At 35.7% G+C, this 8,638-nt stretch overlaps 1 pseudogene; it reads right to left on the minus strand.

Annotated features, from left to right (window-relative positions):
* Nucleotides 1–2,357: 2,357 nt before the first annotated feature.
* Nucleotides 2,358–5,375, minus strand: LOC142633269 (zinc finger BED domain-containing protein RICESLEEPER 2-like; annotated as a pseudogene).
* Between the last annotated feature and the right edge of the window lie 3,263 nt (nt 5,376–8,638).

Consider the following 8,638-nt stretch of genomic DNA (forward strand, 5'->3'; position numbering starts at 1 on the left):
ACGGTTGGACTCATTGTTCGAGGAGCTCGAAGAGCCGTAGCACCTTGGGATGCCCCAACTGTCCACCAGTACCCAAAAACTAAACAACATAGAAGCCATCAAAGGCATGCAAATAGATAAGAGAGGAAATATATGTAGAAGGTAACCATCACCTCCACATTCAATACTCAACACCAATTGAGCTGACCGTATTTATGAGGAAAAGATACCTAAACAGTAATCTCACAGCTCTCAATACTCTCTACCATCTCCTAAAGAATCCTGATGAGACAAGTATCCAAGTCATTCCCCTAAGACATAAAGGTGATGGGCTGAGATGCCATAGAAAAGACTATATAAGGAAAGGAACCCCTCTAGAAAAGGGGATTGACATTTTTATGAACTTATGGGGGAAAAAAAAAACCAAGTATTACACTGTAGAGAGATTGGCTTTGACTGTTTATGAACAATTCATCCTCGAACGAGCCTAAGGAAGTTTTTATAATGAATTTGTACTTCATCTATTCGTATTAAAAGCTTTTGTCCTTTTAATTTCGAGCTTGGATCTTACTTAGCATTGCAGTTGACTAGGAAAACCCACACTCTTAGAAATTTATTGTGTTGAGCTTAAAGTATTGGGTACCACTATTCTAAGTGAGCTTGGACTATCTTTTGGGTCCATACAGTGTTATTAAATTAGTTTTTACCCTTTTACTTTATTTTGTAGGAAAATTATTAGATACTCTGAGAGTAGAGATGGCCATGGGTATACCCGATCCATACCCGACCTGAAAAGTTTACCCATGGATACCTGAATATCAATATCCATTAGTATCCATACCCGAATCTTACCTGAATTATTATCCATGGATATCCATACCCTACCCGAAACCCTTTTTTTTATTTTTTTATAATAATATCCATACCTGAATCTTACCCGAATCTTACCCGAAACCCATAGCTTTATCTTAAAAAAGAAAAAACCAATCAATAAAAAAAAATTTAAAAAAAATAGCAGAGATAACTTGCCACTACCAGATTGCATTTTTCTACATGCCAAAGATACTTCCATCAGTTGTAAGTTCAAAAACTCACAAATGCCAATGCTGAAAGTGTGCTTCATCGTGGAGATGTGGTAGTAATACTCACAGCAGAGGCAACAAGTTCAAAAACAGAATAATATGGGCAAGTACAAATTATCAAACCCAACTGCAAGGACTATTAAAAAAATGCATAAAACCAAGATTTAAACTAAATTATGATTGTACTAAGTCATTCCACAATCTTGCCGTTAAAATTTTTACTTATGTGCAGCAAGAATCAAAAATATCATGTGGCGTTCACATCAAGGTTATAGGACTAACTTGATACATTTATTATGCCATTTGGAGGTTATGCTATAGGAAAGAGAATAAAAATGAAAGATAGACTACTAAAATGCTCATTGATAAATTGATTAAACTAAGTCAATACCCAATTGCATAGTGAACTACGTACGTGGATCATGGCAACACAATCTAACTCAGATTAAGAACTCCAAAGGTATCAGAACACACATGAAATACATCCAACATATTGATTTCAAATCACACAACCAAGAAATTAATAGTATGGGCAAGTACAAATTATCAAACCCAACTGCAAGGACTATTAAAAAAATGCATAAAACCAAGATTTAAACTAAATTAGAGTCAACTCTATGGATCCAAGTGAACATATTAGGGTCAAAAACAAATTCTTTTAAGAACATTTAATATTAAATATCTTTGAAAGACAACTGCTTATCAACTCACTTCATGGAACCTATCAACACAAAGTCGATCAAGCAGCATCTAAAACATCAAGGCCTAAACTAAATAAAAGTCATCTAAACTCTATTATATACTATCATCAGAAAATACTACTATTTCCATGGTAGTGAAGATCAACATGTAAAATTGCATCAAAACTTAGGTCTATGTTTTGCAAAGTCCACATCTTCTGCAAGTTGCTTTCCTGCGCTGGGAACACCAAATATTTGTCAGCAGTCACCACAAATTCACCAGAAAGAGCTCTTAAAAAAAAAGCAGTAGAGAAAATAGAGGTAACAAAGGTAAACAGAGAACATACCAGTAATGTTCTTATCCCTTGGAACATCAACTAACCGTGCAAGACCTGTCAAATTAGTATTTTTGAGCTTATGGATTTGTCAATATATGTATAACAAATGTACTTCAATAATTATTATTCAATTTATGTATAACAAACTTAGGTCTATATTCAGATTTCTGTAGCATGCATTACGCCTCTCTCTAATTAGCATATCATTCTAACTCTACCTAAACTAAAGTACCAGTTTCCAAACATAGACCAAAATCAAGAAAAATAATACCCGTCCATTATTCTAAAAGCTCCATGGCATGACTTTCCTCCACTTCATTTTCTTCATAATCATCAAGAACGGTTTGAATGGTAGCATGTACACCTTTAAGTTTGCTCCATAACCAACTTTGCCCACACATCAATGCTTCTAAGGTATCATGATGAAGACAGCTACGGTGTGGACTCAACAATCTCCCACTAGTGCTAAAAGCTGACTCTGAGGTAACTATTGTCATAGGAATAGCCAAAATATCCCTTGCAATGCGTTCCAAGGTAGGATACTTACTACCATTTAGCTTCCACCAACCCAAAACATCAAATTGTTCAGTTCTAGGTGACACTTTCTCACTAGCATAAAGTTCAAACTCCGATATAATATCCCTACTCCTTTGGCCTATGTTAGTAGTCGCATTACTAACAAACAAATCATAATCCCTCATTGTATCATCATGTTCATGTGAAGCACTTGATGTAGATGTAGAAGATGAAGCTTCAGAAAAAATGACTGCTTTATCAATGTTTTCTATGTCATACTCCGCAAATAAGTCAAAAAGAAGGTTCTTAACCTTGTCAATTTCTTCGTTAGCCTTACTACCATTAATTTTATTAAAATAAAATGTCAATAACATCAATTGATATCTTGGATCTAAAACAATAGCTAAACTCATGATGCCATGAACGTCACTCCAATATTTATCAAACTTAGCTAACATCTTTGTTGACATTTTCTTAACCAACTCATCTTCACTTGAAAGCTACTGATTTAATTCCATTTTCAACTGAAAGACCGAAGGAAAATAATGATTAGCCGTAGGGTAGGCAGTACCAGAAAGCAACTCAGTAACTTTATGAAAGTAACCCAACTTCTCACAAACAATTTGTGCTACCTCCCAATCCCTATTAGTTGGAGCAGACTGATACTGAGGCTCACAACACAGTAAACAGGGAAATACATCTTTATAAATCAAGGCAGTTGAAAGCATCAAATATGTGGAGTTCCAACGAATCCTACAATCAAGTACCAATTCCTTAGTACTTGCAATATGTGATTGGCGAGATATTTTTTCAAAAATTTCTGCTCTTTTTGGTGATTGTGTCCAAAAATATACACTACTTCGAACCTTCTTAATACCATCACCAATTACATTCAAACCCTCTTGAACAACCAAATTCAGAATATGTGCTACACAACGCACATGCAACACTTTTCCACCTAAAATCAAGGAAGTCAATACTGTACTGGAGGTTGTACCGATTTGGCCTACAGTACGATATATTTCGGGTACCGGTCAATACCGGTGTACCGTTTCGGGTTTACCGCTATTTTTTACTATTTTATATAATATACAAAATTATATTTCTAATAACTCAATATATTACTTTGACAACTTTTTATATATATATTTTTTGGAGTTATCATCATTAATATAAAAGTGAGAAGCCAAAAAAAAAAAAAACCTATTAAATAATCAAAGACCCACCCACTCAATAAATGCCAACCCATCTTCTGATGCTTTGAAAATATCAAAAGGCTATGAAGTCTTTTCTTGGGCAGACCGGCAAAGAGGTTTGAAAAAAGAAAAGTTTCAAAAAAAAAAAAAGAAAACCGAGAAAGAGAGAGAGAAAGAGAAAGTAGCAGAGACGCTAGAGAAAGAGAGAGGAGAAGAAGAAGAAGAAGATGAAGATGAAGGAGTAGCAGCAGCCAAATCAGTCCATGACCCCAACTTGAGGTCAAGAATGTCGAGATCGTCGCCGCCTCGCCGGTGGAAGGTGAGAGTGACAAAGAAACATAATTCTTTTTCCGGTCCGATATGCATTTACTGGCTGGAATCTGAAATTTTCCTCCAGTATGGCCGAAATAACCCGGTATGGTCGGTATATTTTTCGGTACGAAACAACCTTGTTTTTGTACCGGCCAAGGTGCCAGAACGGTAAATACCGGCCAGTACGGTACAAAACAGACTTCCCTGCCAAAAATAAGTGAACTAGCTTGAAGCTTATCCGAAACAAGTTTCATCATGCCATCATTGTTGCTAGCATTATCTACAGTTATGGCAGATAACTTCAAATCAATGTTCCAATTAGAAAGACACTCCAAAAGGATTTTAGAAAGAGAATACTTATCATGTGGAGATGGCATAAGAATAAACCTAAAAAAAAATAAACATAAATATGGTTAACTAAAGAAGGCAGAAAGTTAATAAGCTTGCTTGAGAATCTAAAAACTAGTACAGCAAAATGACCCCAAAGAAAAAAAAATACCTAATAACTCGGCTTTCCAAAGCCCAAGACTCATTTATGTAGTGCGCTGTGATTACCATGAATGACCTCTTACTGTTGTTTGCAGTCCACAAGTCTGTTGTGATTGCAACTTTACTTGCATTCTTGTCAATTTCTACCATAGTCTTCTGCTTCTTTTCATTATAAATTTTTTTGATATCTCGCTTCAATGTGTTTCTTCCTATTATCTTAAAATTTGGCCAAAGGCCACCAACAAAATCCCGAAACCCAACATGATCAACAATTGCAAGAGGGTACTCATGCAAAATGACCATTCGAGCAAGATCCCTCCTCAAAGCCTTCTGATCCTCTTCATTAAAAACACTAGGGCTTGAGATCCCTTTACTTCTTGTCCTATTGTGTTGTTTGACAAGAACTTGCTTCCTAATATCTGTTACTTCCCCTGGAGGACTTGCTTCCCTCGGAGCACTTGGACAACTTTTTGCTATGTGCAGTTTTAAATGAGTCGTCCCCAATGTACTTGCTCCAGCCATAAGTCTTCCACAATAGTTGCATTGGGCCTTAACTTTCCCATCAATATTCTTTTTCCTAAAATGATTCCATACATCTGAAGTTGTTCTTCTTTTAGTGCCTTGTTGTTGTGGATTCTCAACTGGAACGGACTCAACTTCCTCTCCAAACAACGATTGTGATTCTGATGTCGTGCTAGTTGGGGGCCTTGGGGCTGGGGTTGAGGCAGAGGATGTGGCAGACATGTAGGCAACTGCAAAGAGAGAGAGAGAGAGAGAGAGAGAGAGAGAGAGAGAGAGAGAGAGAATGATTACTGATAAATCTGGTTAAAGTTCGTAAATACATAAAAAATAAAATTGTATACCCATCTGTACAACGTTTTTTTACTTATCAAAAAAAAAAATCAAAAATCAAAAATTGAAACTTGAACCGTTAAACAATTGTACATTTGTGCTAGATATATTTTGAATTGAACTCAGCTATCTCACACATAAAGTTGAAGACTTGGGAATTTAAGTTAGTTTAATTTTCCTAATTTTTACTCAGAACCCAATACCTAACACATCATCATCTTTTGTTTTCCCACTTATTTCTCTGCAACCAAACAGCAAAAACAACATTGAACTTATACCCATCAGAGACAAAGTACACCCACATCAGAAAAACAACTGAACATCCCAAAAGTCCAAAAACACATTTAAAAACAAAAATTGAACTTATGCCCATCTTTTTGTCATCAATTTCTCCGCAGCCAAACAGCGGTAACAAGCAATAACATTGAACTCATACCCATCACAGACAAACCACACCCACATCAGAAGAACAACTGAACATCCCAAAAAGTCCATGAACACATAAACATCAAAAATTGAACTTATGCCCATCTTTTTTTCCCAACAATTTCTAAGCAACCAAACATCATAAACAACATTGAACTCATACCCATCAGAGACAAACCACATTCACATTAGAAAAACAATTGAACATCCCAAAAAGTCCATAAACCCAAAAAAATTAAAAATTGAACTTATTCCCATCTGTATTTTCACCAATTTCTAAGCAACCAAACAGCAGTAACAACATTGAACTCATACCCATCAGAGACAAACCACACTCGCATCATAAAAACAATTGAACATCCCAAAAGAAGTCCCTAAAAACAATAATGCACATGATTGATAGGAAGGAATTGGGCTTGCCTGGAAACCGTTTCGGTTCAACTGTTTAATAGCGACTTCAATTTTGGAATCAGAAACCCTAACGAGGCCTCTGAAGATGCACCCAAACCCACCTTCCCCAATCAGCAACGACTTGTTGAACCCTCTAGTTGCCGATTTCAGCTCCAAGAAGCTGAACACTTGCAGATCGTTGGCTCAACCGAGTCAGAACACAGAGAGAGAGAGAGAGAGAGTGACGGTGAGGAGAGGAGAGGCAACGAGAGTGTCTGAGTGTGAGTGACGGTGAGGATGAGGAGAGAGAGTGTCTGAGTGTGAGAGAGGTTTAGGGGTTTTTTTTTTTAAATACGGGTCGGGTATGGATAATATCCATACCCTACTTGAATAATTCGGGTAATATCCATACCCTACCCGGTTAAGCTCTACCCATGAAGAGCCGGGTATTACCCGGAACATTTGGATCGGGTAGGGTTGGATATCCATTACCCAATGGGTATGGCCATCCCTATCTGAGAGTACCATAAATGCATACTCCTCCTCTCTCACATGAATCGTGGGTCCCACCATTAATTTAATTAATGGGACCCACAGTTATGTGAGATGATAGAGTACGCATTTATGGTACTCTGAGAATACCCAATAATTACCCATTTTGTAGCTGCTAGGCTAATTACAAAAGAGCTGCATGACTTTTACACTATAGGGCTCGAGTTGTGCATCTGTTGTGGTAATGACCGGATACAGCTTATCTTTTGGAGCAATATGTTTATTCACCAGCCTAAATAAAGTTATTTGAAATTGGACTTATGACCCTTTCAAGTTTCAACAAAAGGTTTGTCTCACTTCGTTCTTAAGAGAATATGATTTATGGACTAGAGGCAATAATAATTTTTTTACAATCATAGATAAAACTTTGAAACAAATTTCCGGATAAAATTTAAAATAATTTAAAAAAAAAAAAAAAACCTCCATGACTTAAAGGTTCAAACATTAAATGATGCCCTCCTGGATAAGGATCCTTTCTTAGAAATGGAGAGGATTCAAACCTGTTTAAGGTAACTAGGCATTCGGAAATGACTCATAATCCGAAGTGATCCCCAAAGGGATGCCTCGGAATAGGTCAAATGCCATTTTCCATGCATAAATTGTAAGGAACGTCACTTATTCTAGGACCACATTGCATTAAAATCAAACAAAGTGACATGTTGGCTCCCTGAGATTTATTAACAATCCCGATTGGCTTATCAATTTACAACAAATCATTTTTTCTTCCACCTTGGATTAACATACGTTCATACCAACTTTTTTTTTTTCAAATTTGGATCGGGTGGGTATTGCGACATATGTAATTACTCTCATTCTTATCTTCTTCTTTTTTTCTAATTTTTTCATTACTTAAGAGTTAAGATTGAGAGTTGTTTTTTTATACTCTTAATCTCAATCGTTGAGAGTAATTGCACAGGTGCAATACCTTAGCAAATCTTTTCCTCTCCTCTTCGGTCCTAATGTCCCATGAGAAGAATATTGCTTTTATTCAAGGTATTACTGTATAAGATGAGAGCAGCAGCCAAGGAGGGAACATAAAGTGACAGTGAACAATTTTTTCTGCCTTTTGATTACCTAATTATTAGAAATAGTAAATAGAAAAAGGTGACATAGGAAAACAGTACTGTAGTTTTCTGTCTCTAGTACGTTAACCCGAAATTCATGTGCATAATAAAAATCGCTCGAAGAACTATCAGGATGAGTTTTGGAAAAGCAATTGAGCAATAATGCAATATGCCTAAACAGCTAATACTGCCAATAATGCTAATTAGGTCTTGGATCCAATAATATTGATAATACTAGTATAAAAATAGCTGAGTGGGGTAGCTAATGATATTGTGAAAACCACAGTTAATATATCTAACCCATTTTCTTTATTGAAATTGTTATGTGAATTGAAAATGGCCATCAAAATTCTTTCTTGATATGTTTTAACTTTTAACTGGGGTAGCTAACTCCTTTTATGGTTTTTTTTTTTTTTTTTTTTTTTTTGAGAAGGCTTTTATGGTTAATTAGAAAGCATATTTTTTTTATATATAATAGTTTAGCAAAAATAAATAAATTAATTAATGAAAGCATCATATACTAAATTGATTTTTTTCTTAATTAAAAGTTGGTGGCACATGTGGTACGTGTACATGAAAAACACTTTCAACTATCTCTATTAGGTATTGGGTCTAAAGCATGATAATTAATCTCTAAGCAAAGAACGATATCAGTGGATTAAAATTTGGAATCAGGTTATACATGGAGGTTCCACAGGGAAGTTAATTTCCAACTCCAAGTAAGCTTGAACTAAGTTATCATATACCAATGACACTTTACTT

The sequence above is a fragment of the Castanea sativa genome, chromosome 5 (genome assembly GCF_040712315.1).
Source record: "Castanea sativa cultivar Marrone di Chiusa Pesio chromosome 5, ASM4071231v1".
In the NCBI taxonomy this organism is placed as follows: domain Eukaryota; kingdom Viridiplantae; phylum Streptophyta; class Magnoliopsida; order Fagales; family Fagaceae; genus Castanea; species Castanea sativa.